The following is a 17835-nucleotide window of genomic DNA, read 5'->3' on the forward strand; positions in this document are numbered from 1 at the left end:
TAGAAAAAACTAGCCATCCACTACACCTGATTGATACATCAAGATGATGTTAAAAATGATCATTGGGATTAGATGAAGCTTCTTATGACTTTAAATCGAATGATAAAACTCTAATTGAAATCCCAAAACATGTTGTTAGTGTTCTTGGCGTCCGACCAAAGATTTTGTCTTAGCCCGGTTTTCGACAGAAAAAACCATCCATCCACTACACCTGACTGAGAAATCCTAGCATCCGATCTAGGATTCTCGCCTTAGCCTGATTTTCGACAAAGAAAACCAGTTAGCGCTTATTTTCCGGCTGAGAATTCATCTTGGCGTAACTTTCGACCGAGAAGGTTAGCTAGACATGGTTTTCAACCGTAGATTACAACGCGCAATAAAAGTTCAACCTTCGTGCTGAACGAGCGCCTATCCCCGTTGACCCAGGTCAAAACCTGTGCGCCCGACCCGATTCGCGACCTGAACACCTACCTAAGGACTTATTTATTTGAGGTTTTAATATATAATTGTACCTAAACTATTTTTTTAATCCAAAAAATAGAAAATGATTTCAAAATATTTTCATAAAAAATATATTTTGATAAATGATTTTTTGAATTTACTTTTAAATTTTTAACTCCTTAAGGTGATATTTTTCATATATCTTTCTCTACAATTGTCGACATCAATCGCAGATACTATCATTTAAATATTATTTTATAATTTAAAATGTAAGAAAAATCCACACATGTCAAGAACTAGAAAAATAATTGGTTGAATAAAACGTAATAAACCAAACTTTCATAGAAATAGCTAAAATTTATGAATTATAGTCCATTCTTTAATGAGTACGAATGATATAACGCGAAACCCTTTTCTAAGTATTACCAAATATCAAACTTAATATAATCTCTAATTAAATATACGTAATATATATATATATATAATGAAGCTTAATTTGAAATGTTAGAGGTGTAAATCACGCTCTCTCCAAAATGATCCTCATCATCATATGTAATTTTCTCTTTCTTTTATATATATATATATATATATATATATATATATATATATATATATATATATATATATATATATATATATATATATTTCTCTCTTCATTTATTTAATTAATTCTTTTTATTTCCCTCACCAAATATATATATTTTCATCAATTCTATTAATGAAGTTTCATCATTAATATTCTATGTCGGTTACTCTTATATATATATATATAAATATATATATATATATATATATATTAATATATATTAGGGAGATCCGTGTGCCTGGATAAAAATATATTGTTACAACGTTCCGCGTTCATCAAATTTGGTGTTAAATTTAAAATATAAAATGTTATTAGTCTAGTTGGTTAAAGAGTTGTATTTGTTTTGTTAGGTTGCGAGTTCGAACCATACCTATAACATTTTTAATTTTATTTTTAACCGTTTTAAGTTTATGGACGGGTCAACCCACAATCCGACCCAAGTATCCATTTACTCTCACATCTATATTCAAATTAACCACAACTCTCGACCGACAATTCGGACACTTTCAAAAGTAAGCATTATTATATATATATATATATAGATATATATATATATATATATATATATATATATATATATATATATATATATATATATAAATATATATATATATATAAATATACATGTGAGATATATATTTATATATTAATATATATATATATATTAATATATAATATATATTAATATATATATATATATTAATATATATATACTTATATATATATTAATATTTTTTATTAATTATTTTAAAACTAAACTTAATAATTCTTATCTAAAATATAATATATATTAATTAAATTTAACATTAAATATTAAAAACTGTAAGAATAATAAGAGTTTCAATTATCATATTATATTAATTATAAAGTTTTTTATCTATATTAATTTAGTTTAACATTAAATATTAAATATGAAAATATACAAGAATAAAAAAAGTTTAGTTATCATATTATAATTATCTATTAATTTAATTTAACATTAAATAAATGATTATATCAACGTATATAACTACAATTAAACCAATATATTAAATCAACCCGGCTTTTCATCTACTTCTCCACCCAAATATTTTCTTTCTACAAATATTCTTAGATCAACAAGGTTCATTTGAAGAGAATAGTGATATCTCCATATAAACTCATAATATTCTCAATTTCTCTATCAATATCATGCTTTCAATAATTGAATTTGTATTATGTTATGTTTCAACAATTTGTTATTCACTGTTTTACATTTTTTTTCCAGAAATTTGATCGTTTCAGGAAGCTACAACATCTTCGGTCTTCAAGCGTGTTATTTTTGTATCAACTCGTAATCTTCTCAATTTCTCTCTCAATATAATATTTTCAATAATTGCATTTGTATTATGTTATATTTCAACAATCTGTTGTTCACTATTTTGCATTTCTCTTAGGAATTTGATCGTTTCAGGCAGCTGCAACAACGTCATACGCATTTCATGGACCTTCTTTTGAATCCGATCGTTTCAGACAGCTGCAACAACATCCTACGCATTTCATCGATCTTATTTTGAATCCGGTATGGTTAAAGTATGAGTAATGATAAAATTTTATGACTAATTAATAAAATAAAAATAATTTTTTAAATGCATATGATCTCTATATTCTTAGCCTAAGATTTTTTACTATTTTTCAATTTTTTACTATTTTTCATTTTTTTTAAATATTATTATTATTTATTATAACGTTTAATAAATTTATTTATTATTCACATTATTTTATAATATTTGTCTTGATTATCCTATTTAATATATTCATATTATATTAATAATAATGTGATTTAGTCTGAATTTAAACATTACCGTTTGTTAATTCTATCATCATTTATTTAGGTTTTGAAATGTGTTTTATATATTAAATTAAATTTTATTATGGAGGACCTAGAAGAAAAGATTCAAACTTAATTTAAAGAAAAATGGGAAGCAAAAGAAGACGAGAATTTAAAATTAAGAGAAAGTTGAAGATTATTTGCCTCAGTGAATTTAGAAAAAAAAAATTAAAAATTAATTTTTTGTTTAATTATTAATTATTATTATTTCATAACACAACCTAATAAGATATTTTATAATAAAATTATAAGTAAAATTATATTTTAATAAATAATATTAATATTTTAATTATATACAAAAATATAATAAATAGATTATAAATATATATATAAGTATAGGGGGAGCGAAAAATTATATTTTAATGAATAATATTAATATTTTAATTATATACAAAAATTTAATAAATAGATTATAAATATATATATATATATTCAAATAGAGAAATGATTAGGTGAGAGAATTTGGTGAGGGAATTTGGCTCTTAGCTGAAAAAATCAAATAATTTCTCTTTTTTCTCTCTTTCCTCCCATTTTTACATTTTCCAAACCAGATGATGCCACGTCATTCCCTCACCAAATTCCCTTACTAAATTCCCTCCCTCTATCACTCCTCTATATCATTCAAATAATATAAAATATATTTAACTTTATATTTTCACATGTTTTAAATAATTGAGAAATATATATTATTTTAATTTATAATATTATTATAAATATATATTTTTTACACAAATATTATAAAATTAAATTATTATTAGTTTAATTAAAATAATAATTAATGTTATTATTTAATAAAAATATATATATATAATAACACAGTATATATGTAGTTTTGAAATATGAATACATAAAAAAAAGATAGTTCATTATTATTTTTTAATAAATATTTTATATATATTTTAATTAATATTTTGACTTTAGATATATAATAAACTGTTTTCAAAATTTTTGAGAGAATAAAGTAAAAGCCGAAATAATTATGATCAAAAGAGAAAAAACACAAATATATTTTGCTAAAATGTTATTTTTACCTATTTAAGATAAAGTGATAATTTACATTAAAAAAATAGGAAAATAAAATTAATTTAATAAAACAAAAAATACAAAAATTTTAAATAAAATGATCATATTTATAATAATTTATTTCAATTGTATCTAAAAAATTATAATAAATATATATCTAATAAGGCTTAATTTGAAATATTGGAGGTGTAAATCACGCTCTTTCCAAAATAATGTTTATCATTATATGTATTTTCTCTTTATATATATATATATATATATATATTAATATATATATATATATATTAATATTTTTTTATTAATTATCTTTAAACTAAAGTCAATAATTCTCCTCTAAAATATTATATATATTAATTAAATTTAACATTAAATATTAATTATGAAAAACTGCAAAAAATAATAAGAGTTATAGTTATCGTATTATGTTAATTAAAAAAAATATCTATATTTATTCAGTTTAACATTAAATATTAAATATGAAAATATGCGAGAATAAAAAAAATTTCAGTTATTAAATAATAATTATATCAACATATATAACTACAATTACACAAATATATTAAATCAACACGACTTTTCATCTACTTCTCTACCCAAATATTTTCTTTTTATAAATAATCTTAGATCAACAAGGTTCATTTGAAGAGAGAATAGTAATATCTCCATATAGACTCATAATATTCTCAATTTCTCTATCAATATTATGTTTTCAATAATTAAATTTGCATTATGTTATGTTTCAACAATTTGTTGTTCACTATTTTACATTTTTTTCTAGGAATTTGATCGTTTCAGGCAAATACAACATCTTCGGTCTTCAAGCTTGTTATCTCCGTATCGACTCGTAATCTTCTCAAATTCTCTATTAATATAATATTTTCAATAATTAAATTTGTATTATGTTATGTTTCAACAATCTGTTGTTCACTATATTGCATTTTTCTCAGAAATTTGACCGTTTCAAGTAGCTGCAACAATGTCATACACATTTCATCAATATTCTTTTGAATCCGATGGTTTAGGCAGCTGCAACAACATCCTACGCATTTCAACAATTTTCTTTTGAATCCGGTATGGTTAAAGTATGAGTAATGATAAAATTTTATGACTAATTAATAAAATAAAAATAACTATATTCTTAGCCTAAGATTTTTTTTTACTATTTTACTATTTTTCGATTTTTACTATTTTCCAATTTTTTTTTAATATTATTATTATTATTATTATTTATTATAACGTTTAATTAATTTATTTATTATTCACATTATTTTATAATATTTTTCTTGATTATCCTATTTAATATATTCATATTATATTAGTAATAATGTGATTTAGTCTGAATTTAATCATCGTCGTTTGTTAATGCTATCATCATTTATTTATGTTTTTGAAACGTGTTTTATATATTAAATTAAATTTTATTATGGAGGACCTAGAAGAAAAGATTCAAACTTAATTTGAAAAAAATGGGAAGCAAAAGAAGAAGAAGATTTGAAATCAAGAGAAAGCCGAAGATTCTTTGCCTCGTTAAATTTAGAAAAAAAAATTAAAATTAATTTTATTTATTTAATTATTAATTTTTATTATTTCATAACACAGCCTAATAAGATATTTTATAATAAAATTATATGTAAAATTATATTTTAATAAATAATATTAGTATTTTAATTATTTTAAATAATATAATAAATAGATTATATATATATATATATATATATTCAAATAATATAAAATATATTTAACTTTATTTTTTCACATGTTTTAAATAATTGATAAATATATATTATTTTAATTTATAATATTATTATAAATATATATTTTTTACACAAATATTATAAATTTGAATTATTGTTATTTTAATTAAAATAATAATTAATGTTATTATTTAACCCAAAAAATTATATTATAATAACACTCAAGTATAAGTATATGTAATTTTGAAATATGAATACATATAAAATATAGTTCAGTATTATTTTTTAATAAATATTTTATATATTTTTTAATATATATTTTGATTTTTGATGGATAATAAATTGTTTCCGAAATTTTTGAGAGAATAAAGTAAAAGCTGAAATAATTATGAACACAAATATATTTTGCCTATTTAAGATAAAGAGATAATTTACGTTAAAAAATAGGAAAATGAAATTAATTTAATAGAACAAAAAAAACTAAAATTTTAAATAAAATGATCATATTTATAATAATTTATTTCAATTGTATCTAAAAAAAATTATTATAAATATGAGATTAAATGACTTTACACGATATTAAAAAAATGGAACAAATAAAAAAACAATATTAATACTATAAAATTTATGTAATGGTTCAATATTATTTTTTAATAGATATTTCATATATATTTTAATTAATATTTTGATTTTTGATGGATAATAAATTGTTTCTGAAATTTGTAAAAGAATAAAGTAGAAGTTGAAATAATTATGATCAAAAGAGAAAAAACACAAACATATTTTGCTAAAATATTGTTTTTGCCTATTTAAGATAAAGTTATAATTTACGTTAAACAAATGGGAAAATTAAATTAAATTAATAGAACGAAAAAACTAAAATTTTGAATAAAATGACCTTGATAAAAATTTATTTTAATTATATCTAAAAAAATATTTCTATAAAAAAATTATAATAAATATGAAATTAGATGACTCCACACAATATTAAAAAAAATAGAATAAATGAAAGAACAATATTGATATTATAAAATTTATGTAATTGCTCAGTATTATTTTTAATAGATATTTCATATATATTTTAATTAATATTTTGACTTTTAATTAATAATAATTTGTTTCTAAAATTTTTGAAAGAATAAAGTAGAAGCTGAAATAATTATGTTAAAAGAAAAAAAAATACAAACATATTTTGCTAAAATATTATTTTTAAGATGAAGTGATAATTTACATTAAAAAATGGGAAAATTAAATTAATAGAACGAAAAACCTAAAATTTTGAATAAAATTACCATATTTGTAATAATTTATTTTATTTGTATCTAAATTTATTTTTATAAAAAAATTATAATAAATATGAGAATAAATGAGTCCATACAATATTAAAAAAATGGAATAAATGAAAGAACAATATTAAAAAATTTCAAACTTATATATATTTAATTATGATATTATAAAACTAATATCGAAACATAATATAAAAACACAATATAATGGTAAAATTTATGTAATAAAATTCAAATAATTATTAATTTTTTATAATTCACGTGTAAAGATGTAAATAAAAAAATGAAACTTAAATGTGTTAATTTTTTATATAATGAAATTAAAAATTTATGTTTATTGTATTTAATAAAATATTTTTAAACTATTAAATATAGCCATCATTAATATATTATATAAATATATATAATGTGATTCAATTTACTTTTTATAAAATTTTTAATTTTTTTAAATTTTATGTCTTAATTATTTCGTTTATATATTTGTCCGTTTGCATCACACAAAAATTTTGCTAGTTAAATTAAAAATTAATTATCAACTCTTTATTTTAACAAATAATTATTTTAAACTAATTATATCTAATTAATTTTGCAGCAAAAAATTCTTTTAATCAAATTATAATTTAACTATCTTTAAATTTAAAATATTATTTAAATTTAAACAATAATTAATTATTATTATAATTAATTTTAAAACATCAAGAATACATTTTTTAAAGACTTTTCGACAAACCAATGTTGAAATTTTACAAATTTTAAACTTGTACAGAATAAGGGATTTATAGGCGTTACACCTATTTTTTTAGGTAAAATATAAAATATTTTATAAATATTTTTTATTATATATATATAAATTGAAATTTTGATATATATATATATATATATATATATATATATATATATATATATATATAATTTACTATATAGAGTATTATATATATAATCAATTCAGATCTTCTGCTACCGATTGCCGTGTTCTCCTGTGGCGGACCAATCAGATTGCAGCATTATTATTTTAATAATAAAACAATCTGGATAGGAGACGGAGGGAGGGAGAATCCGGAATCCGGGTTTCGTCCCGGGTTCACACAAGACGCCGTTAACGGAAGCGCCGGTTAACGCCAAAAAATTATATAATATTCATATGATACCCAGATAAGATATCTTCGCTCAGGGCACCGTGTTAGAGGGAAGGGTGAGATGCGATGGGAGCGAATATCTACACGCCCGTTGCCCTGACCCTCATGTTAACCCCTCATACCCACCCATGAGAAGACCGCTTGCCTTCCATGAAAATACAATTACCCGTCTATGTAAAGACCAAAGTGACATGTATTTTATATTTCCGTTTATTAAATATTAATTTAATTTATTAAAAAACACATGCAGCGATATAATATTCGCTTAAATTACTTGGCTCTCATTTTTCTTTTTTTTAATTTAATTTTGTTTGCTTGGAGACCCTCATGAGCGAAGATGTATTTGCTTAAATTAATTTTAATGAAAACATCATGTAAACTCCCCATACCCACCCATGAGAAGACCGCTTGCCTTCCATGAAAATCCAATTACCCGACTATGTAAAGACCAAAATGACATGGATTTTATATTTCCGTTTATTAAATATGAATTTAATTTATTAAAAAACACATGCAGCGATATAATATTCGCTTCAATTACTTGGCTCTCATTTTTCTTTTTTTTTATTTAATTTTGTTTGCCTGGAGACCCTCATGAGCGAAGATGTATTTGCTTAAATTAATTTTAATGAAAACATCATGTAAACCCCTCATACCCACCCATGAGAAGACCGCTTGCCTTCCATGAAAATACAATTACCCGTCTATGTAAAGACCAAAATGACATGTAGGAGCATAAACGAAAACAAAACTGCCCCCAATCTTGCATCACACGTCAATCCTCCCAATAAACCAGAGAGGTAGGTTAATCTTATTGTGTTTATATATTTTATACTAATTTTACACATGCTTATTCCATTTATTTAGTTGAATACTGATTTATGCTATCCCACCAAAAATAATGACTTCGAGGTTTAATAACTTGGTTACATATGAAAGGAAGAGGAAGAGAAATACGAAGCCGAATACGAAGTCGTCATCGACTGCTGAATCAATTTCCACAGTTGCTGTCGAAGCTACTGATGAGATTTTGCCACCACCTTTTCCCCCTAAAAAAAAACCCAATGTTATTCCTACCTCCACTCCAACAGTCGATGAAGAGTTACCAGAACCACACCCAGAAACCACTAATATTTCTCCGTGTACTACACCATTCGATGAAGAGTTACCACCATCTTCCCAAAAAACCAAAACCATCAAGAAACGTAAACTGACATTTCTAACAAGATCATCACCTCATGGCCTCGCTCAACTGATTCCTAAATTGAGCGTAGAACAGAGGGAAGCCGTGAAACAAATCGGCTTTGGTTCTCTTCTTACAATGGGGGTCTCCAAGTGCCCGGCGCATTTTTCCAGACACGTAATTCAATGTTTTGACCCGGATAAGAGTTCTCTGGTATTGGCCAACGGTGAGGAGATCCTTATCGATGAAGATCTCGTACAGCTCGTGATGAACCTCCCTAGAGGGGCAATGAACGTAGTCGAGTCCGTTGGGGGGGACAAGACTAAAGACCCTGGTTTTTTTAATTTCTTGAGGGATTGGAAGACCAGATGGACCGGGGAAGACTCAAAAGCTCCTGAAACACTTTCTATGATCCCCAAGATATTAAGTAACACAAGTGCAGACAACGATTTCAAAATCGACTTCGTTGTCTTTGTTGTCTCAAGTTTTTTATGTCCAGTTCAAAATTCACGAGCCAGGTAAACATGTATTCAAACCTATTATATATCTAATTGTATTTGTGAATACTGACACATGTATTTTTTTCATTTCAGGTTCAAAATTCTCAAATCCTTAATGGATGTTGATAACATAAAGGAACTGAACTAGTGCCACTTCACACTTCAACGATTGCTTGACAGTGTAAGAAGTTGGAAAGAAAAAGCAAGTAAAGATAAAAATCCATATTTCGATGGACCTATAACCCTTTTATTGGTAAGTAATGTTGCCTCTCTTGTATATGATTTATAGATATCAAATATTTTCAAACATGTTTCCCATTCCTTTACTCCAGATTTGCTACCTAGATGGTGTTTTTGTGGAAGGTGAACGTCTGCCCTACGAAAGAAAATTTCCAATAATCTCTTGTTGGGATGACGTCACAGTGTTAGAGTTCACCAACTTAGAAGTTCGTGCTGGTGGTTTTGGGCTGGGCAGGGCAAGGGCGCGCCTAACAGGTAAACAACCCGAGAATCCAGTTGACTCGGTTGAAGTAAAAGAAGACGATAATAAGGTATGTGGAAACAAGAAATTGACTCCCATTGTTCTTTATTATCTTGTTTTCAAGATTAATGAAATCTGTTTTTCATAATGTACAGATGTTGACATCCAAAATCCTGTAAACTTTTAAAGATACAGCCCAACAACTGAATTACCTATCAGGGGAGTTGGAGAAACGCAACATCGATCCGAAGCCTTTTTTTGAGGCCGGTTTCCTAAACCTAAGAGAGTCTGAAGGGTTCATGAAACACTTGAAGGTGGTGAACGATGGTGAAGTTCGTGTAAGTGTGGAAGATCCTCCAAGTGAGGCACTTGGGGACACTTTACAGTGTGCGGGCTTGAAAATCAATAGTCCCCCGGTTGAATACACCTGTGAGACTGCAGTGGAGGACAATGCAGACAATCCACCAGCACTAGTTGAACCAAATGATCTCGATGATGCCGTTCTGCCAAATGAAGCTCAGTCACTCCCTGTTCAACCGAAAGATCTTGAGGCTGTAGGTCAGGACATTGAAGATCAATCACTCCTGGTTGAACAGGAAGATGTAGACGCTGCATTTCAGCACATTGAAGCCAAGTCACCCCCTGCTCAACAAGACGAACCTGAGGATGCAATTCTGCCCAACACAGATGACTCACCCATTGTTGAACCAACTGATCATCATGGTGAAGGGAAGGAACCGGATGAGGTAGACAAAGTGCAGACACCCACCGTTGAAGACGATGATCAGGGTGAAGGGAAGGAACAGGTTGAGGAACCCAAAGCTCAGCATGTTGAACCAAATGATCAGGTTGAAGGGAAGGAACATGTTGCGGAACCCCAAGCTCAGTCTGTTGCACCAAATGATCAGGGTGAAGGCAAGGAACATGTTGAGGCTTCTAAGGCCGTTGAATCTTCTGAAGATGATGGGGGAGGGACGCATCAACATTAGAGAATATCCTAAGAGGAAGATCACGAAAATTCCTGTGCACCTTCGATCCCCTTACATGAAAGAGGTTGCGGATATGTTGGACCACAAAATAACCAACAAGGAACAGAGATTCGCCGATTTTGTGTTTGATGAAGACCTGCCTCCATTGTAAGTTATTTCGCATGCTTTTAGAAATTTGAAATATGAAATTAGTTAGTTATGGTCTTCTAAATGAATCTATTTAGCAGTGACGTTCTGTACGAAGGTGCACCGGGTAATATCACCCGTCATCTATTTCGTACAATGAAACTGGGTGAAGAAATTGCAAGCGAAGTGGTGGACGCTTGGTCCATAATTGTGCACTCCAAATGCCGTAGGTTGCCAAGGCATGAACCACGAATAATTTGTTTCTCATCAATTGCACATGTAAGTGCTTCTCTTGTTTTGTGCTATGTATCCTTCAATGTTCATGACTTTGAGTCTCCACCCTTATTTTGCAGGTTAATCTGCAGTATGATTGCACCTTATTTTGTCAATCCCTTGAAGAAGACATGAGAAACTACCATGTCACAAAAGAAGACCTCATCTTCGCTGACCTGGTATGTACATATCCCTCAATTCCAAGTAACGAGAATGCCATAAAATAACAAATGTTTATGGTCTTTTTGCAGATATTCCTACATGTCGTCATTTCCCGACATTTCTTTCTTGTGTGTGTGAATATCAAAGACTCCCACATCAATGTACTAGACAACTCCGGTCGTCCGCATCGAATGAAAATTTTGGACAAGTATGTACATTTGAGGAAACAACTAGATAGTTTTTGACTTTCTTGGAAATGCAAGGCATACAAAGAATTGCGGAAAAGGTTAAGAAATACAGGATAACGGCCCCAAAGCTGCCTTGGCAAGACCAAACAATCAAGACAGACTGTGGGGTATATTTAATGAGACATATGGAAACATATAGAGGAGTGACGAAGGGTTGGTCTATTGACATCAACGATAATAATGTAAGTGTTATACCATATGTTATTTTATGACATTTAACAATTTGAAATGTTCTTATATTTTCTCTTGTTCTTTTGAAGGCCAAAGAAGCTTTTAGTACATTGAGAATAAAATATTTATACAGAATTTTTATATCGGAGCACAATGTCAATAGGTTTAAGTTAAAGACTGCAATTAGATCAAGATATTAGAGATTTGTATGTGTTATACGGAATTATACTTGTACAGTAATTCTTATGTTTACACAGGTCAATTGAGATATTTTTAATGTATGGATGTTTGATATGTAATTATAACTTATAATGTATTGATGTTTGATATGTCTTCTTGTACCCATACTTTTAAAATCATAAACGAGGTTAATTTTGTAAGTGTATGTTTTAAAATTCTTAAACGAAGATATATTCTTAACTACATGTTTTCAAGTTTATAAACGAAGATATATTCTTATGTCTTCTTGTGTCCATATTTCTAAAACCATAAACGAAGATATATTCTTATGCCTTCTTGTGCCCCTATTCTTAACTATATATTTTCAAATTCCTAAACGAAGATATCTTCTTATGTTTGTTATTGGTGCAATCCATATTTTGAAAATAAGAGACGACTATATCTTCTTCACTATATGTTTGCAAATTCCTAAACGAAGATATCCTCTTAACTATAAATTTTCAAATTCCTAAACGAAGATATATTCTTATATTCTGCCCTCTTTATCCTCAATTTCGCTTCACAACCGAACCTCGTCACAGAACGGCTACGTCTCACATAGACATCACGTTTGTCTTTTCCACGTTCACCCTGTGCACTACAACAAAAAACTCTATCTAGTATTATACCCTCGTTGTCTACATGTTTTGAACTGCGCCTTATACCAAATCCTATTAGTTTAGCGTATGCTAAGTAGAATACGTAGCCTTCTTCTTCACTCTCAAATTCCCTTCCTAAATGTGGAATTAAGTTGGCTTCGATGTCCTCCAAAGGTTGGCCGTTTCCATCGAAATTCAATTGACGACGACAAGTAGCAGATTCGCTGTTCAATTTGAACACGTGGAAAATAAAGGTTCAACTAACCAAAACTTGTAGATTATTGTAAAATGAAGACAATATAAGCGAAGAACGCTTCACTTAAACATTAATAACATTGTAATATTAGGCGAAGAGAGTTTCACTTTATAAGCTATTATCAAAAAACCTATTAGTGAAGAGATCTTCGCTTACATATGAACGAAAAAAATTAGAGAAGTTAAACAATATACCTTAAATCATTAATATCATTCTCGTTCATATCATTCTCGCTCATATGTGTTCCTTCCTGATAATCAACCAGAACAGAACATTTCATGTCGAGTATTCAAAAAACATAAAAAAGGTTGGGACGAAAAGTAAAGAAGGTATAGATGACATTCAAAAACATACCATTTTTTAATTTAGGAAGATGGATTGATATTATAATGAAGTCTCCGGCGAAGGAGAGGTCGATGGTCGACAATGGAGTATCACTCCGGCGAAGAAATGGTCGTACAGGTGAGAGAGAGAACAGTACAAACTTTGTCTAGCTTAGCAGCATGGCTTGCTGCATGCAGCATTTAATGAAAAGGTGGCAGGTGTTAGGTGGCGGTGAGGTGACTTGCTAAAAAAAATATTCCGTTTTAATAATTAAATGACTAAAATTATTATGAATTAATATTAATAAATCAATCAATCGATCAGTAAGCGAAGATTGCTTCACATTATTATTTTGAGAATTGTTTTAGAAATATTATTTTGACAGTTGTTTTAAAACATATTAATTATTTATCACATTAGGGGCGATTAACTTACATAGATTGCTATGTATTATAATAAATGAATAAAAATTTATACTTCAAGTTATACATTATTTCTTCATGTTTCAAGATTTAGTTTAATATAATGCTGGTGTTTTAAAAAAACACAATTCGAAGAACCAAAAAGATAAATCTAAAATCAAATATGACATTAACAAATTCAAGAATGCAAAATATTCAAATATTCAGTAACAAATTCAACCAACACATGTCTATTACAACAACAAAGGCTGCAAATCACAAGCAGCAATGGATTCTAGCAAGCTTGTGTGAGGAACACCAAACACATCCAAATATGTCTTCAAAGGATTCTCTGCCTCAAATACCCAAACAAGTTCATTAACATCGTGCCGAGACTTGTCGTATACAACTATAGTTTTGTCGTCCTCAGGCTCGACAAATGGATTCTCCATTTCTTTAGTCGTACCTCCTCCAACAATTACAAACCCCGTAAGATCCAGTTTGTAAGCCGGGATGAATTCACCTGCAAATATAAAGGTATAACTGTCGAACAGTTTCGGCAACTGAAAGAAAATACAAAACATTTTTAGTAATCATGGAGAATTGAATATCATATGGAGGAGGAGTAGGAATAAGACAAAACTTACATTGTTCAAATACCGCATTCTGCCAGCTCTTGGACCGCCCACAGTCCCATGATTATCTCGCTGCACCTCGTACGGTTCCTCGTCCACGTAATAGTTAAATCTAATTGATGATTTTATCCCTGTACAAAAGAAATAGGTGTTTTTAGTTTCATATATGTGAAAATGAATATTGAGTTAACAGTAAAGGGTTAAGAATAACAGAGTCTCACAATCAATGGTAAGGACCCAACTCCCGTTCAATATTGCCTTCAATACTTTGATAGTGCGACCGCATCCACCATTAGCATCGGTGGATGCTATGACGTGGGTCACATCGTCTCTCCACCTCATTGTCACCGTGGCACCACATGTGTTAGCATATTGTTGAATCAAGTGCTGTTTAAGAACAATCATAAATATTTCAGATACACAGTACGAAAACTTAAACAATATGGAAAAAAAGGGAGATATGTCAAGAATAGTACTATCTCTTCACTTGTTAATTGATTTGGGCATAAAATCCAGTCTTTGCCAAAGTTGTGGACGGATCCTATGGCGGTTGCCTGCAGATGCATGGAAAAAACGGTCTTTGTTAGTTTTCACTAGGGTTTCATGGAAATAATATCCTAAACCCTAACACTAGGTAACTTTTCCTAAAATACGATGGATTTTCATTGAAGGTGACATTTTCAGAGTAGGGTTTCATAAAGATTAACTAGACAACGACATCACATAACATAATCTAGTTTAGTAGTTTCATAATCCTAAATATGAAAAGTTACTATTCAGGAACACGTACCATTGTGGAGACGTGAAGATGTTGCTTCTGGTTTGGTCGACGGGGAGCCGGTTGCGAATCGCCGTGAAAGGAGGCAGGAAGAGAGAGATGAATCGGGCGGAAATGATTATAAAATAATCATATTAGGGGGTATATATATTCATGTAACCTGGGCGAACATGTCTTCTTTGGAAAAGCGACTATTCATTCCATTTCACATGACACATGGACCAGGGGCGAATAAGTGTTCTCTCGAGAAGCGACTATTCAATCCATTTTACATGGAACATGGTCTAGGCGAACAAATATTCTCTACCAGCAAAAAAATTTAAATAAAAAAAATATATATATGAATCAATTAATTGAAGCGAATATTATATCGCTGAATGTCATTTTAAATTAATTGAATTAACATTTATTAATAAACAGAAATATAAAATTAATAAAAAAAAAATAGTGAAGTGATTGAAGCGAAGATTTGTTCGGTTGCTGCATGACATTTTTAATAAATTAAATTAATATTTAATAAACGGAAATATAAAATTCATGTCATTTTGGTCTTTACATAGTCGGGTAATTGTATTTTCATGGAAGGCAAGCGGTCTTCTCATGGGTGGGTTGGGGGGTTTACATGATGTTTTCATTAAAATTAATTTAAGCAAATACATCTTCGCTCATGAGGGTCTCCAGACAAACAAAATTAAATAAAAAAAAAAGAAAAATGAGAGCCAAGTAATTGAAGCGAATATTATATCGCTGCATGTGTTTTTTAATAAATTAAATTCATATTTAATAAACGGAAATATAAAATCCATGTCATTTTGGTCTTTACATAGACGGGTAATTGTATTTTCATGGAAGGCAAGCGGTCTTCTCATGGGTGGGTATGGGGGGTTTACATGATGTTTTCATTAAAATTAATTTAAGCAAATACATCTTCGCTCATGAGGGTCTCCAGGCAAACAAAATTAAATAAAAAAAAAGAAAAATGAGAGCCAAGTAATTGAAGCGAATATTATATCGCTGCATGTGTTTTTTAATAAATTAAATTCATATTTAATAAACGGAAATATAAAATCCATGTCATTTTGGTCTTTACATAGTCGGGTAATTGGATTTTCATGGAAGGCAAGCGGTCTTCTCATGGGTGGGTATGGGGAGTTTACATGATGTTTTCATTAAAATTAATTTAAGCAAATACATCTTCGCTCATGAGGGTCTCCAAGCAAACAAAATTAAATTAAAAAAAAGAAAAATGAGAGCCAAGTAATTTAAGCGAATATTATATCGCTGCATGTGTTTTTTAATAAATTAAATTAATATTTAATAAACGGAAATTTAAAATACATGTCATTTTGGTCTTTACATAGACGGGTAATTGTATTTTCATGGAAGGCAAGCGGTCTTCTCATGGGTGGGTATGGGGGGTTTACATGAGGGTCAGGGCAACGGGCGTGTAGATCTTCGCTCCCATCGCATCTCACCCTTCCCTCTAACACGGTGCCCTGAGCGAAGATATCTTATCTGTGTATCATATGAATATTATATAATTTCCTGGCGTTAACAGGCGCTTCCGTTAACGGCGTCTTGTGTGAACCCGGGACGAAACCCGGATTCCGGATCTCCCTCCCTCCGTCTCCTACCCAGATTGATTTATTATTAAAATAATAATGTTGCAATCTGATTGGTCCGCCACAGGGGAACACGGCGATCAGTAGCAGAAGATCTGAATTAATATATAATTACGAGGAGAGTGAATATTTATTATATATATATTGGTATTATAAAAGAAATGATATATTGTAAAATAAATTAAAAAGAATTATTTGTTTTTAATTTTTTTAATAATCATGGATAAAATATAATGTGTTTTTTATTATATAAGTAATATAAGTATATTTTTATATATCAATAAATATATTATTAAAATTAATAATTTATAGTTTTTTTTTATTTAATTTGAGATAGATCTTCCTCAATATAGTATTTATGTTTACTTTAAATATATATAAAATGACATATTTTTTTAGCTTATTTTAAATTTATTTTATAAGTATTAATTTTTTTTTATTAGTTAAAGATGTGTAAATATTATAACAAGTTATAAATTTTGGTTTTTTATTAAATTTATTTTTATTTTTATGAAATTTATAAATAAAAATAATAAGTAAATATTATAATATTTTTTTTATTTGTAGTTTTTTATGGTATAATATTTCTTTATCATCATATATTAATAATCGATTATTAAAAATATTATATATATAAATATTATTATTTTTTTCTAATTTATATATATATATATTACTTTTTTATTACTTAATTTTAGTATAAATAAAAATTTATATAATATATAATAAAAACAAATATTTATTAACTCATCATGCATATAAATTATACAACTTATCTTCTTTTTTATTTATATATAAAAACAAAATTACATATATTATTTTGTTTATTTATTTATTTCTATTTTATAAAAAT

General features: G+C 28.0%; 1 protein-coding gene across 1 annotated transcript in view; it reads right to left on the reverse strand.

The window, feature by feature from the left end:
- Positions 1 to 17835, reverse strand: part of LOC124931078 (uncharacterized methyltransferase C3H7.11-like) — a 73165-nt gene that overhangs the window by 25367 nt on the left and 29963 nt on the right. The gene's annotated exons all lie outside the window — the stretch shown is intronic.

Source organism: Impatiens glandulifera, chromosome 3 (assembly GCF_907164915.1).
Source record: "Impatiens glandulifera chromosome 3, dImpGla2.1, whole genome shotgun sequence".
Classification (NCBI taxonomy): domain Eukaryota; kingdom Viridiplantae; phylum Streptophyta; class Magnoliopsida; order Ericales; family Balsaminaceae; genus Impatiens; species Impatiens glandulifera.